Source organism: Aquarana catesbeiana, linkage group LG09 (assembly GCF_042186555.1).
Source record: "Aquarana catesbeiana isolate 2022-GZ linkage group LG09, ASM4218655v1, whole genome shotgun sequence".
NCBI lineage: Eukaryota > Metazoa > Chordata > Amphibia > Anura > Ranidae > Aquarana > Aquarana catesbeiana.
The window spans coordinates 86,833,577-86,855,961 of record NC_133332.1 but is presented as its reverse complement, the minus strand read 5'-3'; positions in this window follow the sequence as shown (position 1 = coordinate 86,855,961).

Genomic DNA, 22,385 nt, shown 5'->3' with positions numbered 1-22,385 from the left:
GCTCTCACCTTTTACCAGGTCCAGGTGGACAGACATGCTGGGGACTTTGAATTAGTGGTACAGTTGGCCCCAGTGTCTGCTGTTCCCATGATCAGCAAGGTCGTTGATATGCTCAACACAATTCTACTCTATGTAAGTGCAATGTAAGTGTTTTTACTATTTAAGTTGTTTATGTTAACTATTAAGATTGTACACTCTCTTTTATGCTTTATTGTTTAGATCCAGCTCACACCATAGAAACACAGTCTGGATTCCTTCCAGATGCTCTTCTGCATGCGTGTTTTTGACACGTTTTGAGTCCCGTGCATTTTTTCTCCCCTTTTGTCCTAACTTAAAGTAAAGACGTGTGTTCCTGTGCATTTTTGGTGCATTTAGGTGCATTTTTTATGCATTTTCCAGCATTCCAGTACAGTCCAGTGCAGGAAAAATCTTTTACTGGAACGCACTGGAACTGCAAGCACTAACGTGAACTGTGACATTGAAAACCATGTAACCTTCTTTCCATGCGTTTTTGATGCAGAAAAAAAACACACTGGACTGCATTTGGTGTGAACTGGCCCTTAATTTTTGAAGAGAGTGCAAAAAGAGAAGGGAAAGTGGGACTTTGATTGAGATAGATGACTTTGTGGAGGCAAAGTTGAAATAAATGCAAAATTGTTTTATTGATGACAAACGTTGTAAAGAATATGGCAATAGAGTAACCACATATACATTCAATACAGTAATTAGTATAGACTCCACCCACACATAACATACAAGTGTGGCATGGAAAAAAGTTTTGCATGAGTATGGTATAGTCAAAGCAGTTCAAAGGTACATAACATAGGGTAAATTTCTATTATTACATATGACATAAAAACAGCACCAGCGGCAGGAGTATGGGTGTAGCAAGTATAACCAAAATGGATGAATAAATAAATGTCAGAATTATTAATCTGCTGCAGACTGAATTTCAATGTGTCCATTACAGACACAGGTAGCATCACTTGTGCCCGACGCGTTTCGTGTAGAGACACTCCTCAGGGGCAGATGCTAAAATATATCTGCAGAGTGTAAAGAAAAAAGTGGTGACATTAGTCTAATTCTAATTAGTAATGTAACAATAGGGCAGATTAGCTCGTCCTAAATACTCACATAGGGTCCAAAACGGTAAAATGTTGCGACAATGTGATCAACGTCCCAATGAAGCCTCCCCCGGGAACTGAGGTAATTGCAGCCGCGCACGGTAGGGCACACGCAACAAAACCTCCCGATGACCCAAGGCACAAATTGCTGGTGCAGGTGAAATATTGCGGTGGCCTGAGAGGGCAACCTGAAGTGATATGAGAAGGTCAAAAAAAAAGAATGTGAAAGTGAAAATGAGTAAAAATGTGAAAGAATGAAAAAAAAAAAAAAAAAAAATTAAATATAATAAAAAAATATTAAAAATTATGAATAAATAAATATAAAGATAAAAAAATGAAAAAAATAGTGAAATAAATGGAATGTGATGTAAAAAAGGGGGGTGTAGGTTGACTAAGTGTATGAACTATGTGAGCATTATTGATATTGCGTGAAAAGGTGAAAGGTTGGATGGTGAGAGCCAATGTTAGAACAAAAAAAAAAAAAAAAGAAAAAAGAGAGTGGCAACAGTGATGGCAAAAATAAAATAAAACATGGTGACAGGCAATTGTGAATGACCTAGGAGGTGACTTACGTGTTGAAGCAGGGCTGAAAACAAAGGGAAGTGTTGAATGCGATGTGATGACTCGGAGGTGTATCAGCAAGAGTGTGACAGGGGAGGCAGCTTATATGTACCCCGCACACGTGCACGCCGGCTCTTACCAGCGTCACGCTGGCGTGTGATAGGCAGGAAGGGGCTCCGGAGAGGGCGGTAAACACCGCCCTCCACAGAAGCCCATATTCACTGCCAGAACAGCTGGGATGGAAATCACGTGCCCTGTGCGTTGGCCCCAATCATGACGCCACACACACAGGGCAGGGTGCGTGGCGCCGACGCTCTGTAGGCATCCACCCGCTACCCCGTAACACTCCCCGCCCCCCGGTGGGCGGAGAGGGGGGAGGGGAAGGGGGAGGCACATAGAGAGCATCGCAGCTCCCGGGTAGAGGACCAACAAGGAACCGGAGATCACCACAACCGCAACATACCCCAAATGAACTGGCGCAACGGCACTGTAGAACTACATGGATACAAAATTAATGTACCCTGAGTATGTAAAAACCGGGTATGGTGGCATAACCACCCGGAATTTACAAACCTCACACTGGGGTAGTAGGGGAACACTACCAACCCAGTCATCATATCTCCATCCCTGTTCAAATCGAATGGAAAGGGGGGAAAAAATTTTGGGACTTTAATTGAGGCACATATGCAGTGTGCCTCCATCCCTATGCTAAGTGCAAAAAGAGAAGGGAAAGTGGGACTTTGATTGAGATAGATGACTTTGTGGAGGCAAAGTTGAAATAAATGCAAAATTGTTTTATTGATGACAAACGTTGTAAAGAATATGGCAATAGAGTAACCACATATACATTCAATACAGTAATTAGTATAGACTCCACCCACACATAACATACAAGTGTGGCATTTAAAAAAGTTTTGCATGAGTATGGTATAGTCAAAGCAGTTCAAAGGTACATAACATAGGGTAAATTTCTATTATTACATATGACATAAAAACAGCACCAGCGGCAGGAGTATGGGTGTAGCAAGTATAACCAAAATGGATGAATAAATAAATGTCAGAATTATTAATCTGCTGCAGACTGAATTTCAATGTGTCCATTACAGACACAGGTAGCATCACTTGTGCCCGACGCATTTCGTGTAGAGACACTCCTCAGGGGCAGATGCTAAAATATATCTGCAGAGTGTAAAGAAAAAAGTGGTGACATTAGTCTAATTCTAATTAGTAATGTAACAATAGGGCAGATTAGCTCGTCCTAAATACTCACATAGGGTCCAAAACGGTAAAATGTTGCGACAATGTGATCAACGTCCCAATGAAGCCTCCCCCGGGAACTGAGGTAATTGCAGCCGCGCACGGTAGGGCACACGCAACAAAACCTCCCGATGACCCAAGGCACAAATTGCTGGTGCAGGTGAAATATTGCGGTGGCCTGAGAGGGCAACCTGAAGTGATATGAGAAGGTCAAAAAAAGAATGTGAAAGTGAAAATGAGTAAAAATGTGAAAGAATGAAAAAAAAAAAAAAAAATTAAATATAATAAAAAAATATAATAGTTAATAGTTAATTCTGACATTTATTTATTCATCCATTTTGGTTATACTTGCTACACCCATACTCCTGCCGCTGGTGCTGTTTTTATGTCATATGTAATAATAGAAATTTACCCTATGTTATGTACCTTTGAACTGCTTTGACTATACCATACTCATGCAAAACTTTTTTCCATGCCACACTTGTATGTTATGTGTGGGTGGAGTCTATACTAATTACTGTATTGAATGTATATGTGGTTACTCTATTGCCATATTCTTTACAACGTTTGTCATCAATAAAACAATTTTGCATTTATTTCAACTTTGCCTCCACAAAGTCATCTATCTCAATCAAAGTCCCACTTTCCCTTCTCTTTTTGCACTTAGCATAGGGATGGAGGCACACTGCATATGTGCCTCAATTAAAGTCCCAAAATTTTTTCCCCCCTTTCCATTCGATTTGAACAGGGATGGAGATATGATGACTGGGTTGGTAGTGTTCCCCTACTACCCCAGTGTGAGGTTTGTAAATTCCGGGTGGTTATGCCACCATACCTGGTTTTTACATACTCAGGGTACATTAATTTTGTATCCATGTAGTTCTACAGTGCCGTTGTGCCAGTTCATTTGGGGTATGTTGCGGTTGTGGTGATCTCCGGTTCCTTGTTGGTCCTCTACCCGGGAGCTGCGATGCTCTCTATGTGCCTCCCCCTTCCCCTCCCCCCTCTCCGCCCACCGGGGGGCGGGGAGTGTTACGGGGTAGCGGGTGGATGCCTACAGAGCATCGGCGCCACGCACCCTGCCCTGTGTGTGTGGCGTCATGATTGGGGCCAACGCACAGGGCACGTGATTTCCATCCCAGCTGTTCTGGCAGTGAATATGGGCTTCTGTGGAGGGCGGTGTTTACCGCCCTCTCCGGAGCCCCTTCCTGCCTATCACACGCCAGCGTGACGCTGGTAAGAGCCGGCGTGCACGTGTGCGGGGTACATATAAGCTGCCTCCCCTGTCACACTCTTGCTGATACACCTCCGAGTCATCACATCGCATTCAACACTTCCCTTTGTTTTCAGCCCTGCTTCAACACGTAAGTCACCCCCTAGGTCATTCACAATTGCCTGTCACCATGTTTTATTTTATTTTTGCCATCACTGTTGCCACTCTCTTTTTTTTTTTTTTTTTTTTTTTTTGTTCTAACATTGGCTCTCACCATCCAACCTTTCACCTTTTCACGCAATATCAATAATGCTCACATAGTTCATACACTTAGTCAACCTACACCCCCCTTTTTTACATCACATTCCATTTATTTCACTATGTTTTTCATTTTTTTATCTTTATATTTATTTATTCATAATTTTTAATATTTTTTTATTATATTTAATTTTTTTTTATTTTTTTATTTTTTATTTTTTCATTCTTTCACATTTTTACTCATTTTCACTTTCACATTCTTTTTTTTTGACCTTCTCATATCACTTCAGGTTGCCCTCTCAGGCCACCGCAATATTTCACCTGCACCAGCAATTTGTGCCTTGGGTCATCGGGAGGTTTTGTTGCATGTGCCCTACCGTGCGCGGCTGCAATTACCTCAGTTCCCGGGGGAGGCTTCATTGGGACGTTGATCACATTGTCGCAACATTTTACCGTTTTGGACCCTATGTGAGTATTTAGGACGAGCTAATCTGCCCTATTGTTACATTACTAATTAGAATTAGACTAATGTCACCACTTTTTTCTTTACACTCTGCAGATATATTTTAGCATCTGCCCCTGAGGAGTGTCTCTACACGAAACGCGTCGGGCACAAGTGATGCTACCTGTGTCTGTAATGGACACATTGAAATTCAGTCTGCAGCAGATTAATAATTCTGACATTTATTTATTCATCCATTTTGGTTATACTTGCTACACCCATACTCCTGCCGCTGGTGCTGTTTTTATGTCATATGTAATAATAGAAATTTACCCTATGTTATGTACCTTTGAACTGCTTTGACTATACCATACTCATGCAAAACTTTTTTCCATGCCACACTTGTATGTTATGTGTGGGTGGAGTCTATACTAATTACTGTATTGAATGTATATGTGGTTACTCTATTGCCATATTCTTTACAACGTTTGTCATCAATAAAACAATTTTGCATTTATTTCAACTTTGCCTCCACAAAGTCATCTATCTCAATCAAAGTCCCACTTTCCCTTCTCTTTTTGCACTTAGCATAGGGATGGAGGCACACTGCATATGTGCCTCAATTAAAGTCCCAAAAAAATTTTTTCCCCCCTTTCCATTAATGTTTGAAGAGAATCCTTTGTGCTGCTTGGAGAATTGGAAGATCTTCTTGTGCTGCATAAATTTGAATGAACTGACAGGGACCACTCATATGGACTAATTGGCACAGAGCTTTTACGTGATGAAACTGAAATGTTTCTAACATATGTTATTTCTTGTGACACACCTTTTCATATCTTCCATCATAGGCTCCCCTTGTGTCACTTGCCCCTCAGTCCCATGACATCCTAAAGCTGCAGAGAAGTTTGTGTTGGAAGATTTTCTTGTGCCCGAAGATGTGATCGAAGGCCTGAATGGGGGCCAGGCAACTATATGACACTCATTGTTTGCAGGTTCTACTTTGATCAATGTCTGAATGATAAAGTATCTCCACTCACAGACCGATATATCATACTAAAATTGGCCAAGGGGTAAAGGCACCCATACCCTGCTTGTCAAACCCAACATGTATCGTAAAATTGCTGCACCATGATACTTTGCAATGCATACCCATTCAAATGGCACAATGTCTACTTGGGAGGGAGTGGGAAAAACACGAATCAACTGCCTGTTTTCAGCACCTACCTGGGCACATGTGTGAGAGGAACTCTAAAGGAAGTGAAAAAGCGACAGATCTACTGGCTGAATCAACAGGTAATAAATCTACAGGTGCATTTCATAAAATTAAAATATCACCAAAAAGTTAATTTATTTCAGTAATTCGACTCAAAAGGTGAAATTCATAAATTTTATGTAGATGTGTTACACGCAGAGTGATATTTTTGAAGCATTTCTTTCTTTTTATTTTGATGAATATGGCTTACAGCTAGTGAAAACCCAAAATTCAGTATCTCAGAAAATGAGAATATTACATAAGACCAATAAAAAATATATTTTTAATACAGAAAGGTTGGCTTACTGAAAAGTATGTCCATGTACAGTATAGTATGCACTCAATACATGGTACTTTTGCATGAATTACTGCATCAATGAGGCATGGCATGGAGGCGATCAGCCTGTGGCACTATTGAGGGGTTATGGAAGTGGATAGTGGCCAGTGTTGCCAACCTATCAGATGGAAATTTACTGACACAACACCCACACAATTACTGGCACAGCCACGTTTTTACTGGCATTTCCAAAAGTTTAAAAACTACTGTTTTAAATGCAAATTTAAGTATTTCGGCTACAAACAAGTACAATATGCTATTAGCAATGTGATTTAAGGTAGATAATAAGGCAAAAAAAATATTTATTTTATTTTTAATATAGTAAGTAAGTAGCTCAAGGACAGTAGGGCAAGAAATTAGAATGGGTCAGGCACACACATGAAATTTTACTCTCAAAGTGACACTGACAGCAGTGTGCAGCAGCACAGATGATGACACCTCACTGACAAGACACATCCCCTCCTGAGTCACAGTGACAGTCTCTCTCCAAGCCAGGTGGTCCCTTCAGTCCAATCCAGTCTAAACAGCACTGACGGTCCTGCTCCCGGCCTGCCTTGCTCCCGTCCCGCTGACCCGCACACGAGGCTCTGGCTGCTCTGCCTGGCTCCCTTGCAGTATGACATCACACGACATACTCAGGCACTGCCTCCGCCAGAGCCACCTGAACACACTGGAGCAGGCACTCGGATGGTCTCGGCTGGCTCCGGACCGAGCCGAGTGTCACAGTTATATTTTTTACTGGCGACCTTTTCCTTTTACTGGCATTTACTGGCAGGAGAAATTTGCCTCTTTTTTACTGGCTGCCAGTAAAAATACTGACGGTTGGCAACACTGATAGTGGCTTTCAACTCATCTGCATTGTTGGGTCTGGTGTCTCTCATCTTCCTCTTGACAATATCTCACAGATTCTCTATGGGGTTTAGGTCAGGTGAGTTTGCTGGCCAATCAAGCAACTCTGTATCCTGGCCTAGGCCGACAAGGCCTAGGCCTAGGGCAGCACTTTGCAGGGGGAGGGCAGCATGGAAAGAATCCCCGCCGGCTTGCGCTGTTAGTGTAGCACCAGTTTTATAGGGTGGACTGGGCTGAGAGGTAAATTAGTCTAGCGCCCCCATAAAGCGCCCGCACTGCTTCCTGTATGCGGGCAGCCGGCATTCCGCAACTGTTGGGGGGGGGCGCTTCTAATTCTGACTGTCTTATCATCCTGGACCACAAACCTTCCTCACTGTGCTCTGTTTTCTGCTGCACCATTGCCATGGTTATATCTTCTTATTCCTCTCTATAAAATTATCAGAAATTTGTGCTTAAAGTAGAACTTTAGGCAACACTTTTTTTTTCCGTTTTGGATAGAATAAGAGAGGGTTATAGCCCCTGTCAGTTTATTTTTTACCATCCCTGTCCCATTGCAGAGATTTTCCTTCACTTTGTTAGGTACCTGGTAGTTGAGCCCGACTGGTAGAAGAAGACCTCTCTTACAGCGCTGGTTCAGGAGCCACTGGAGTGAGAACAGTGGTCTCTTGAGCACAGTGGGTAGGAGTGCCTGGTGCAGGTTCTTGCGGTGGCTGGCACAGGAGCTGAGGAGAAGTCCTTCCGGGATGGCTGAGCTGCAGATGCTGGCAGGCTGAAGCTGATCAGTAAGCAGGCAGGTAGGTGGTATAGTAGCAGCAGAACCTGGAGCTGGAAGAGCAGGCTGGAAGCAGCATCACAGGACACAGGCAAAAGCAGAGTCAGGCAGTCCGTTTGGCAGGAGATCAGGCAGGTATTGGCAGGAAGGATAATCACAGAGTAGTCAGGCAGGCAGGCAGGTGTTCGGCAACAAGTCACAAGAGGTTAAGCAGAGTCAGGCAAGCCGGGTCGGGGGCCGGCGCCCCCCCGTGGGGAATTCAGCTGTAACACCCTGGACAAGCCTGGACAAGCATGTTTGCCTGACAGGCACCGGCACGTCCCTGACACACTTCCTGTCCCATAGTCGAACAGGAAGTGAGAGGAAATCTATCCAAGTTAAGGGAATCCATTGCCTCCTTAATTTGCATAGAACTAGAACTAGTGTCCCGACTTGAAAATTTCAGGGCGGGTCTTAAACAGCAAGGGTGTGTGGCCTTGACAGGAAGGGGTGGGTCATATTTAAATGAGGGGTGCACAAGTTTAGTCAGGCCTAGGGCAGCTCAAAACCTAAATACACTACTGCAATCAAGCACAGTGATACTGTGATCATTAAACCAGGTATTGGTACTTTTGGCAGTGTGGGTGGGTGCCAAGTCTTACTGGAAAATGAAATCTGCATCTCCATAAAGCTGGTCAGGAGAGGGAAGCATGAAGTACTCTACAATTTGCTGGTAGAGGGCTGCACTGACTTTGGACTTTATACAACACTTTATACAACACAGTGGACCAACACCAGCAGATGACATGGCTCCCCAGATCATTCTAGGATTGTGGAAAATTTTGTATTTCATTTGGAAATCAAGGTCCCAGAGTCTGAAGAAAGAGTGGAGAGGCACAGAATCCAAGTTGCATGAGGTCCAGTGTGAAGTTTCCACAGTCAGTGATGATTTGGGGAGCCATGTCATCTGCTGGTGTTGGTCCACTGTGTTTTATCAGGGTAAAAGATAGGTTCCTCGGGTTGGAACTAAATGGGCCACAAACCGTTTTGTACAAAAAAGTATATACATTTATTGCACATTCATGCCAATCACAACATAAAAATGGGAATAAAAGCAACAAACACATATATTGGGAACAGAAATGGAAACAGCTGCGGAGAAGGCCCAGAACTTGTCAGACAGACAGAACGACCAACGCGTTTCGAAAAGACAATGCAGATCTTCTTCAGGGACAGAGGGCTTGCGGGTTCCAAATCTGTAGCTTATATCCCAAATGTTATAATGTCATAACTCAAAAATAAAAAGAGAGCTATTTCAGTCGGAGCAGGGTACAGGCATCAGACCAGGAAGATGACGACAGCCAATGATCCACATAGGATGAAGTAGTCCCACTACATAGTTTATGGTATATCTCTATATTGACCGTGAATTTAGAGGAGAAAAATAATACTTCTCCCCCCTAAACATGCATCCGGTTGATAGGGAGTAGAGTCTGGGTCTTGGATCCAACCATCCAGATCATCATAGGTTAAAAATGGTTATAAAAGTCAACCTGATAGCTGGATGGGGCCTTATTGATCTTATGGCTGGGATGGAATAGTGTGGCTGTCTGTGTCTGCCAGGTGGAACATTGTGGATCATTGATGTGCTGTGTAATGGTAATGACTGGCTGCAGCATATACTGTATGTCATTTTTGCTTTGCGCCTAGTTCTACTTTAAATTGGCAGGATCAGGCAATAATCATCTAATGTTTGCAGGTGCTTTTAAAACTGTGGTACTAAATCTAACATAGTTCTATAAATACCAACAAAAATTAATGATAAACCTATGCTTATACAATATTGCTCAGGGCACTCTAAGTGGACAGGTATCCAAATGTTGACCTAAGTTAATAGATAACTGATTAAAAGTTTGGGATTCATACTGCCAATGGCTATTATAACATAATATAGGAATAATGTGTCACGATTCTCTAGATGGAAATACAGCTGTTAAAATAGCAGTCCAGGGATGACAGTCAACAGAAAGATGCCTGTTAGACCACAGGTGCCAATGTTTAGCTGGTCAAGCTAGTCCTCTTATTCATACACATTTGAAAAAAAATAATTTTGGTGGTTTGGACTAAAAAGTTGCATAAAACTGCAATGGAACACATGGCAGGAAAATGGATAAATTGCAAAAATTTCAAACCACGTTCAGCAATTTTAAAAAGATGTACCATTGATGACCACTGGATGGCAGCAGCATCCGACACAGGATACAGTGACTAGCTAGCAGGTAAAACCTAAAAATTAAACAAAAAACTTATTGCACAAAAGAATTTAACACTCATTACCAAATAAATAATAATAAGGGTAATAATGTTTGGTCAGAGATGAGCTTTAATTGTCCCTAATAATATGTAATATCACATAAAAACTATAAATGATATAAAATGCAACAGCTTAAAAAAAAGTCTGGATGCAAAAATCAGTTAATAGTATGAATCCCCATCTTTCCACTAAACTCCCACTGGGACAAAGACCGAGAGTAAATAGCCAAAAGGTTTCTTGCAAGTTTATTGAGCCTTTTACCTCTTGGTAAGTCCAGTTTGATAGCTTCAGTCTCCTAAACCTGAGACCTTATTAGGATTCCCAGTATGACTAGTAGAAAAGTTTGTAGAGACACATCCAAAATTAAAATTTTCCTTTCACAATATTTTGCTTGTACTCTTCAAATCTAATATAATTAAAAACAATTCTGTGCTTGAAGTAAAAGGCCTGGGAGCTGCGGGCCATAAAAATGTATGATATTAAATGAAGTGATGAAGGAAAAAGTGCAGCGCAACCATTACAAACTATAAAAATCGATAACAGCATAAAAAATACAGTGCCTTGCAAAAGTATTCAAACATTTTCGTGTTTTGTTGCCTCACAACCTGGAATTAACATGGATTGTTTGATTTGAAGGATTTGCATCATTTCATTTACAGAACATGTCCACAACTTTGAAGATATTTTTTTTATTGTGAAGCAAACAACAAAATAACAGAAAAAGTCAATGTGCATAACTATTCACCCCCCTAAAGTCAATACTTTGTGGAGTCACCTTTTGTGGCTATCACAGCTCCAAGTCGCTTTGGATAAGTCTCTATGAGCTTGCCACATCTTACCACTGGGATTTTTGCATTCCTCCTTGCAAAACCGCTCCTGCTCCTTCAAGTTGGATGGTTTGCGCTTGTGAACAGCCATCTTTAAGTCTGACCACAGATATTTGATTAGATTGAGGTCTGGGCTTTGACTAGGCCATTCCAACACATTTACATGTTTCCTCTTAAACCACTCAAGTGTTGTTTTAGCAGTGTGTTTGGGGTCATTGTCCTGCTGGAAGGTGAACCTCCATCCTAGCCTCAAATCACACAGAGTGGTGGTGGTGGTGGTGACAGGTTTTGCTCAAGAATATCCCTGTATTTAGCACCATCCATCTTTCCCTCAACCCTGATCGGTTTCCCAGTCCCAACTGCTGAAAAACATGGTGTTCTTTGGGTGATGTGATGTGTTAGGTTTGCGCCAGACATAGCATTTTCTTTGATGCCCAAAAAGTTCAATTTTAGTCTCATCAGACCAGAGCACCTTCCTCCATACATTTTGGGAGTCTCCCACATGCCTTTTCGCAAACTCAAAACGTGCTGACTCTATGCGTACGGCATATTGCCGTCCTATGTACAGATACTCCAGTCTCTGCTGTGGAACTCTGCAGCTCCTCCAGGGTTACCTTAGGTCTCTGTGCTGCCTCTTTGATCAATGCCCTCCTTGCGTGAGTTTTGGTGTGTGGCCGTCTCTTGGCAGGTTTGCTGTTGTGCCATGTTCTTTCCATTTGGTTATGATAGATTTGATGGTGCTCCTAGGCATCATCAAAGATTTGGATATTTTTTTTTTTATAACCTAACCCTGACTTGTACTTCTCAACAACATTGTCCCTTACTTATTTGGAGAGTTCCTTGGTCTTCATAGCAGTGTTTGGTTAGTGGTGCCTCTTGCTTAGGTGTTGCAGCCTCTGGGGCCTTTTAAAAAAATGTGTATATGTAATGACAGATCATGTGATACTTAGATTGCACACAGGTGAACATCATTTCACTAATTATGTGACTTCTGAAGGTAATTGATTGCACCAGAGCTTTTTATGGGCTTCCTAACAAAGGGGGTGAATACATACGCACATGCCAATTATCAGTTTTTATTTCTGAAAATTTTGTTTTATGTAAATATTTTTCCAATTTTACTTCACCAACTTAGACTATTGTGTTCTGATCCATCACATATAATTGAGATTAAAAAAACATTGAACTAAAGGCTGTAATGTAACAAAATAGCTAAAAAGCCAAGGGGGGTGAATACTTTTGCAAGGCACTGTATAATATATATATATAAAATATAAATATAAAAACAATGTGAGTCCTCGTATGTTTAAAAACAAATATTTATATTGTAAACTCCAAAGTAATGATAGAGTGTAATCCACAAAAGAAGTACCAATCACCATATCATAGTGTCTATAAACAGTCCAAAAATTGCAGGAATGATCCAGTGACTGAATTCAAATAAAAGGTTTAACCACTTGCTGACAGCCCACAGTACATTTACTGAGGGCAGCCAGCACAGGCAGGCTGGATGACATACACTTATGCCATCCAGCCTGCTCTAGGTTAGGGACGCGCTGCGCCACCGGACACAGCAGATTGTGGATCCCGGTACCCGGCCGCCGTCGTTATGCAATCACATGATCACAATGTCAACAAAGCTGATATGAATGAATTTCATTCATAACAGCTGTGTTTGGGTGATGTTGTGATTGGCCCACAGCTATCACATGATACCTGGGCCAATCGCAGCACCCTGTACCATGTGATTAGCTGTAACCCATTACAGATCACTAGTAATCACAGTTTTTATGAATTTAACCTATTCATGACAGTTCAGAGCATTGCTTCCAGGGTATTTAGCTGTCTCTACTCTTTTTGATTTTTTTCTTTATATTGATGGTGGAAATATAATGTGTATTGTTTTTTTTTTTTGGTTTGCATTGATCTATATGAAGAAACAAATGATTTGAGAAAAGATGAAATGTGATATTATCATTTTTGTTAATGTAGACTTATAAAATAAAAAGTATTTAAAAAAAGAACATTGTTCTTACCAGGGCTTTTTTTTTTTCTCAGAGAATAGGTGCAGGCACTCCCCTCCCCTCCCCTTGCTGGGACACCCCTTGTCTCTGCCCCCTGCCCTTCCCACCTCCTAGCAACATCCCTTGGTTCCACCCCTACCCTCCTCCCAGTACTGCCTCTTTTAGAGAATAGAGAACCAAGTATTATTTTTTGGTGCTAAATTGTTTGTATGGAATTTGTTAATGAAAGGCAGTAAAATAGGTCTTCTGCAGCCAGCAACAATAGACCCCTCCAGCAACAATAGACCAATCCCAACAACAATAGATCCCCCCTAGCTACAAAAGATAATCCCAACAACAAGAGATCCACCCCAACAACAAGAGATCCACCCCAGCAACAAGAAATCCACCCCAGCAAAAATAGATCCACCCCAGCAAAAATATATTTCCCCAAAAACAATAGACCTCAGCAACAATAGATATCCCCAGCAGCAATAGAAACTCCCAGTAACAATAGACCCCCACAAAAAAAAAACAACCCAGCAACAATATCGTAGATCCACCATAGCAACAATAGACTCCAACAGCAACAACCAATCTCCTAGAAGCCAGCATCAATAGACCCTTCCTTAACAGCAGATCTCTCCCATCAACCCATCAACAACTGACTGCCCCCCCCCCTTAAGAAATCCAATTTTATTGGATACGTTTTATAACAGAAAGTAGAAATTATTGGGGTTTTTTTTTCAAAATTTCAGGTCTTTTTACATTTCTATAGCAAAATATGAAAAAAACTGTGGTGATCAAATACCAACAAAAGAAAGCTCTATGTGTTAAAAAATAATATGAATTTAATTTGTGTACAATGTTGCATGACAACGCAATTGCCAGTTAAAAGAAGCACAGTGCTGAGTAGCAAAAAAAATTCCTGCTCATTAAGAGGGTAAAACCTTCTGAAACTAAAGTGGTTAAAGAGACTGTACACCATTAACTTTATGCAGTGGCTCTTGATCACAAAAAACCTTCCAGTGATCAGTGCTCAACACTGTACATGCACAAGACTCTTACCGGAAATAAGTGCTATAATGTCCCAGCAGTAAAAAAGAGAAAAACAGCTCACATAGGGTAATATTCATTAAAACAAATTGTGCACTCACATAGTAGGAAATAGCATAGGCAGTAATGAAAAGCATTGACCACAAAGTGACGTCACGTCCGACCTGCTAGTAGAACACACGCCGGATTTGGGTGAGAGAAAAGGCAGAGCTAACTGAATTAGCTGATGGTGGATTTTTTCACATACCCAGATATGCGAATCCATCTGGTGCCGGTCTGGGCACCTTTTAATGTAAGAGCATAAAGGATGGGATGAGAGTTTTAAGGGGATTTTAAAATAAACTGTGTTGCATGATTATTGTGTTATCTTCCTTTCTGGAGCTTGATGTCTACCCATTTCTGAATATACCTGTCATCTGACGGAGGTCATGAGGAGTATCTAAAGAAGGAACAGATTGAAGTTCGGGCTCTATGGGCCATAATAACACTACAGGCTTGATTGGTCCTGGTGACCTTAGGGATCTGGTGAGTGTGAAATTAATCAGCACTAGTGGTGGAGTACTGCAATACATTGTTTCAGAAACACCTACACAGGAGCACGGTGGATGGATGCTATTACGAACGCTATTTAGAATATTGAACTGTCTTACAACAAAGGACTGTTTTTACATTTTAATTTTTGGTTTTTCTTTCACAATATTTGCATATTATATATTTTTACACATGGTCACAATTTTGTGGAGACACAAATGTTCACATTTTTTTGCACTAAGCATTTCATATTAAGTGCATGTATATGTTGGTTATAGTTTATCATGGAAACATTTATAGAGGAATAGCGCCTACCTTGAATGTTCGTTTGTATTTTGTAGTATATTTTACACTTTTAAGGGGCAGCTGTCACTGAATTTTGTAGTTTATAAGGTTAGATAGATAGATATATGTAGGGTTGGCGCCACCTGTATTTAGTTACATAGTAATGAAAAGCAAGCATCTGATCAGCAATGAGTCCCAACAAGCTTATATATATATGTATGTATATATATATGTAGCAGGTACCTACTTTTAGGTAGGTGACCTTTTCGGTAGTTTGCAATGTTAGGTAAATTTAGACAGGCTTGTGCATTTACAACAGGCCTGTTCTTGTTTATTTCTCCCTTGAGTGGCAGGTAGTTTGTATGTTAGTCTCAGCCAACCGTTAATTTGCTTGGTAGTTCCCGGCACTCTCATATAAAAGCAAGGTCACATGGTTGAGAGAGGGGTCTTCCGGTTCGAGCATGGAGAAGCCAGCCTGGATCCCAGGGGGGAGAGGTTCCCCCTTCAGGGAGCCAACGGAGCTCCCCCCCTTGCGAGAAGGGTGGGGAACGGGTCTCCATGGAGGAAGAGACGACACCTTATAGCATGTAGTTGCTGGTGTCGTTGGCCGCCCCTGTGGGGAAGAACAAAGAAGGAAGCAGAAACTAGAATCATTGCAGGAAGTAGCAACAAAGCAGAAGGAAACTGGGCGATCGATCGTTTATGAGTGGCACATGGACTATTGATCACGTGAGTGAAAGCCCAAGGGAAGGGTACTGCCAGAGGCTGAGGGATGTTGGTACGCAAGTCAGTGAGACAGGCAGTGATGGCCTGTGACTTTGGGTTCAGCAATGCCCCGGGATTCCAATCAGTCAGGCGGGAGAAGTTATTCAGAGTGACTCTTTCTCGGCTCAACCTGGAAGTACCATGCAGATGGGAAGTAGTGGTAAAAAGGTAGCAGTGAAGCTGCAAGTACACATATAGAGATACGGACTGTTCTTGAAAAGTCATGCAGATGAAGAAGTTATTCAGAGTGACTCTTTATCAATTATTCTCTATCAAATCTACTTCCATCTTCCCTGATTGAAGAAATCACATAAAGTGATTTCCTAATTATCTGCAAATGATTCTAGTTTTCCCGTAGGAGACAGTGAAGATATGATAATGTAACGAAAGAGCATCTCAAAAGAAGTCCTTCTCCCATCCCAGTTCATGTTGATTAATAAAGCAAGAGAAAAAGCATTATGGACTGTGTTTGAATTTTATGGGCTGCGATGAGTTAGGTGGTAAACGTGAATTACTGATATAACAATTATTCAGCCGCTCCTTCGGGGGTAAGTGCTCCATGTGGGGCGTCGTCCGGGATATCTGTTTCATGTTGGCCGCTAACCATCTCCCATAGCAACGAAGTCTGCATTTCAGTAACTGCCGCCAAGATAGCCTGCAGTAGAACAGTACCTGCCACCAGGGGTCGCTGGGGAGGACTTTGAAAATTTGCAGCTACAGTTCCTTGTGCGCTGAACCAACAAGTGGGGGGTGGAGCCACGCCCCAGAGGAAAAGTTTTCAGCGTTCAGCGTGCCACACGCCAGAGCGACACAGGTGGAGGAAGATGGCGGAGGGTGTTGGGAATACGCTTGCCATGCAGCGGTTATCTGATCTGCAGGACCGGGTTCTGATTGACACCGGTGTTCGGTTGGAGCTAACCGGAGGACTGGCGTTGGGAGTGATTGACGGAGTGGAGAGGCTCTGTATGCTGTGTCCCGGATGTCGGAGGCCTACAGTTGGAGTCACTGCCTGGTCTCAGTGTGGACATTGCGGTATCCAGTTAACACGATTGGGACCCGTCCAACAGGAGGTCAAATATTATTCTGCTAATATTGCAATGGGACTTTGTCTGCCGCAAGAACAGGTGATTCAGATGGCCGGAGAGGGTCGTGTATCGCCTGTAGCAGCAGTGGAGGAGCTCCCGTCTGATTCGGCTGAATCGGAGCCACCAGAAGATCAGGTAAGATCTAATGGAAAAGCCTGTAGCCTGGCTGGGGACCCAGGGACTGTTGAAGTTGTTGCCCAGTCTTTGGAAGAAACCCCTGAGGAGCCGGTTAGCAGTAAGCCCTTTGATTTGCCCGTCTGGAAGGAGCCTAAGTTACAGGAGGGGGATCCCTCGGGTGAGCCAGACAGGGTAGATGGAGGCCGGGCTGTAGATTGGGGATCACCACAGATTCTGCAGAAATATGGATCTATGGACAATCTGTTCGAGTGGTCATCTCCAGAAGAGTTTGATTCAAGTAGTGAGGAGGAATATTTCTTGGAAAGTTCAACTTCAGTGGAGGCTTCCACAGGAGTGTCAGGAAAGTTGTCTGGTACAGTTAAAACTCCTGTACCCCCGTTTAATGTTTCGAGTACTACCCTTCCTACTAGGACAGATATGTTTCAACAATGGGTCAGCAGAGCTACTGACGCATGTGTTTTACCTGGTAGAGGAAAGGCTAAAGACTTGCTAGACTCTCAAGATTCCAAAGAGAGGTTCAGAGAAATGTAGCTCAGGAGTGGGGCTTTGTCTAACCCCTATGTTCCGGAACACATTATGGAAGTTGTTGAAAGTTCCCGGGAAGCATGGGAGGACGAACTTGTGTGGGATTATCTCCACGTTCCTAAGCCAAAAAGGACACCTGACAGTAAGGTTTGGGTCCGGTTTAAAGACATTTATCGTGAGTGTAGACTTAGAAGAGCCATTCACAAAGATAGAGCATTGGTGGTAAAGGTTGGACAAAATACCCGTAGCTACTCTATTTTGGTGCGAGGACTAGGGGACAGTCGAAAAAGGTTGCCTGACCCGAGGTACTATTTGTGAGTTGGATTGTTGAAGTGTATTCACAAATGTATTTTATACCCAGATTGACTGCAGGATGGCAGATGGGTTAGGGTGGGTTTTCCCCAAATACTTTGCCCAGCAGGAGACTCACATTCATGGTGCCTAACAAGGACAAAGTTATCGACACTAGGATATGTTGTCTCTGCTAAGTCCCTTTGCTGCACAAGTACTCCTATAAGGACTCTTGCTTAAGAGCCAAACACAAAGTTTATTTGCCAACGGGCAGACATATTGAATTGCTGAGCATGTCTGTTTGGGATGCGCTCTGCAGGAGGACTGCTGGACTCCTTTTGAGGGAGCGATTATCCCAACAGAAACGTACATGCCATAAAGAATTGTATATTTGTTCAATTACCCGGTAGAGGATGATAACCCCCTCTGTTTGGTAATGTGTGTGTAGTAGTTAGCACTAGTTAGAAATATTTTGTGTCTTCTTTTAAGAATATTGAAGATATGACGGCTGTCTATCTCACAGATGAAGGCCTGTGGTAAGCAGAGTATTCCTCCTGTGGGAGCAGTGCTTTGGTTTCGCTTGTATGGGATGTTAGCTGTAGGGACCTACAGTCAGGCCATGTAAATTGTATAAAATATGTTATGTTGCCATTGTGTACAGAGATATTGATGTTATTGTTCTTCAAGTTATATATCCTTTTCCCCCATTCCATTTGATGTAATGAGATGCTCTTTCATTCTTAAAATTAAGGAGGTACTCTGAATTCATTCCCCACAACTGGGGACAGTTGTGATTTAAGTGGGGGGTGTATGTAGCGGGCACCTACTTTTAGGTAGGTGACCTTTTTGGTAGTTTACAATGTCAGATAAATTTAGACAGGCTTGTGCATTTACAACAGGCCTGTTCTTGTTTATTTCTCCTTTGAGTGGCAGGTAGCCTGTATGCTAGTCTCGGACAATCATTAATTTGCTTGGCAGTGCCTGGGACTCTCATATAAAAGCGGGGTCACATGGTTGAGAGAGAGGTCTTCCGGTTCGAGCGTGGAGAAGCCAGCCTGGTTCCCGGAGGGGAGAGGTTCCCCCCTCCGGGGTGCCAACGGAGCTCCCCCCTTGTGAGAAGGGTGGGGAACGGGTCTCCATGGAGGACGAAACGACACCTTACAGCATGTAGTCGCTGGTGTCGTTGGCCACCCCTGCGGGGAAGGGAGCGGGCCATAAAGAAGGAAGCAGAAACTAAGAATCATTGCGGGAAGTAGCAACAAAGTGGAAGGAAACTGGGCGATCGTTTATGAGTGGCACATGGACTATTGATCACGTGAGTGAAAGCCCAAGGGAAGGGTACTGCCAGAGGCTGAGGGATGTTGGTACGCAAGTCAGTGAGACAGGCAGTGATGGCCTGTGACTTTGAGTTCAGCAATGCCCCGGGATTCCAATCAGTCGGGCGGGAGAAGTTATTCAAAGTGACTCTCGGCTCAACCTGGAAGTACCATGCAGATGGGAAGTAGTGGTAAAAAGGTAGCGGTGAAGCTGCAAGTACACATATAGAGATACGGACTGTTCTTGAAAAGTCATGCAGATGAAGAAGTTATTCAGAGTGACTCTTTATCAATTATTCTCTATCAAATCTACTTCCATCTTCCCTGATTGAAGAAATCACATAAAGTGATTTCCTAATTATCCGCAAATGATTCTAGTTTTCCCATAGGAGACAGTGAAGAGATGATATTGTAACGAAAGAGCATCTCAAAAGAAGTCCTTCTCCCATCCCAGTTCGTGTTGATTAATAAAGCAAGAGAAAAAGCATTATGGACTGTGTTTGAATTTTATGGGCCAAACTGAGCTATCGAGGGAGAAGAGCCTTGGTGAGAGAGGTAAAGAAGAACCCAAAGATCACTGTGGCTGAGCTCCAGAGATGCAGTCGGGAGATAGGAGAAAGTTGTAGAAAGTCAACCGTCACTGCAGCCCTCCACCAGTCAGGGCATTATGGCAGAGTGGCCCGACGGAAGCCTCTCCTCAGTGCAAGACACATGAAAGCCTGCATGGAGTTTGCTAAAAAAACACCTGAAGAACTCCAAGATGGTGAGAAATAAGATTCTCTGGTCTGATGAGACCAAGATAGAACTTTTTGGCCTTAATTCTAAACGGTATATGTGGAGAAAACCAGGCTCTGCTCATCACCTGTCCAATACAGTCCCAACAGTGAAGCATGGTGGTGGCATCATCATGTTGTTGGGGGTGTTTTTCAGCTGCAGGGACAGGATGACTGGTTGCAATCGAGGGAAAGATGAATGGGGCCAAGTACAGGGATATCCTGGACGAAAACCTTCTCCAGAGTGCTCAGGAACTCAGACTGGGCCGAAGATTTACCTTTCAACAAGACAATGACCCTAAGCACATAGCTAAAATAATGAAGGAGTGGCTTCACAACAACTCCGTGACTGTTCTTAAAAGGCCCAGCCAGAGCCCAGACTTAAACCCAATTAAGCATCTCTGGAGAGACCGAAAAATGGCTGTCCACCAACATTTACCATCCAACCTGACAGAACTGGATAGGATCTGCAAGGAGGAATGGCAGAGGATCCCCAAATCCAGGTGTGAAAAACTTGTTGCATCTTTCCCAAAAAGACTCATGGCTGTATTAGATCAAAAGGGTGCTTCTACTAAATACTGAGCAAAGGGTCTGAATACTTAGGACCATGTGATATTTCAGTTTTGCTGTTTTAATAAATCTGCAAAAATGTCAACAAATTCTAATTTCATATAGAATGCAATCGAATTAGAGTAGAATAGAAAATAATAAAAAAGAATAGACTAGTAAAACAATAGAATAATATATTTATATATATATATATATATATATATATATATATATATATATATATATATATATATATATATATATAAAATATTTTTTTCTGTTCCATTGTCTTCCTATGCTATTCTTTTCTATTCTATTTTAAACGTTTCTATTCGAATTTGAATTCTTTCTATACGACATTCGAATTTTGGAAGATGGCTTCTGAAATTCGAATTTTGTGTAGAATGAATTTGAATCTGAATAGAAAAGATTAGAATAGAAAATAGAATAGACTAGAAAAACAATAGAACAGAATAGAATAAAATATTATACATATATTATATTTTATTCTATTCTGTTATATTGTTTTTCTAGCCTATTCTTTTCTACTCTATCCTATTCTATTCAAATTCATTTTATATGAAATTCAATTAGATTAGAATAGAATATATTATATTTTTTTCTATGCTGTTCTATTGTTTTTCTATGCTATTCTTTTATATTAATTTCTATTCTAATCTTTTCTATTGGAATTCGATTCCATTCTATTTTTTCAAATTCGGTCAAATTTTTTCAAATGCGGTCAAATTTTTTCGAATTTGATCGTTTTTTTTGAATGCGGTTGAATTTTTTCGAATGTGGGCAAATTTTTTTTCGAATTTGAATATGAAACTAAATGAATCCCGAAAAGGAATGCAACAAATTTAACTAAACAATTTAGTTAAATAAAGAAATAAAACAAAACTAAACAAATTTTTTCATCCTGCACATGTCTACACCCTAATCTAATCAGGCTTGCAAGGATGGTAGACACCAAAGCATGGTAGGTATTAACATTCTTCTCCTTCCTTAAGAGGAGTTGCAGGCTCAGCATGATCTCTCTCAAACACCTTCTGCATAAAGTCCACAAAGTGCTTTTTCATCTCAGGCTTCCGATTCAAACTGCACTTTAAAGAAACAAACCATGATTCTGTGTGTTCTCTTTTGTTTGTTAGTCTCTTTCTTGGGGTACAAAATGGTAGAGGTGCTACCCAACTGTTGGAATCATCTTGGTAGAACTCTTTACTCATGGTTTTCAAGAAGTCTTTGTCTTCCATGGTATCCAACTCATTATCTTTAGTGGTTACCTCGAACACTGTGTTGCCGATGTTGTTATCCCAGAAATTAAAAGCTTTCTTATCGTCTTGTATTATGTGTTGTTGTGCACCTTTTTCACCTATAATACTACTAGGTATTATAGACATATGATTGTCTCACAAAACATATGTTTTATTTACTGTATATACATGTATAGACAATGGCAGACTTTGCAGGCAACAAATGGGAGGGCTTTATGTTGGAGATTAAACAAGCATGTTCTCTGTCCAAGGGGTCAGATGTGGGAATGGAGATTGTTTATCAAAAGTTGTTACAGGTATTTGAGTGTAAGGCCAGCCTTTTTAGGCATGTTAAGTATTTTGAGCGGTACATAGCAGAGGATCTGAATCCCAAAGGCTCGAGGGTACAGGTATTTCCTAATATCTGGGCACTTAACATGGATCTTAAGAGCTGCTGGGAGCTAAATCTTCAAGAATGTTCCAGAAAGATGATGGAACTGTTAATCGAATACTATACCAAAGAATTTAAAATAGCGGATTAGGAAATTAAACAAATATACAGTATCTCACAAAAGTGAGTAAACTTTTTTTGTAAATATTTTATTATATTTTTTCATGTGACAACAC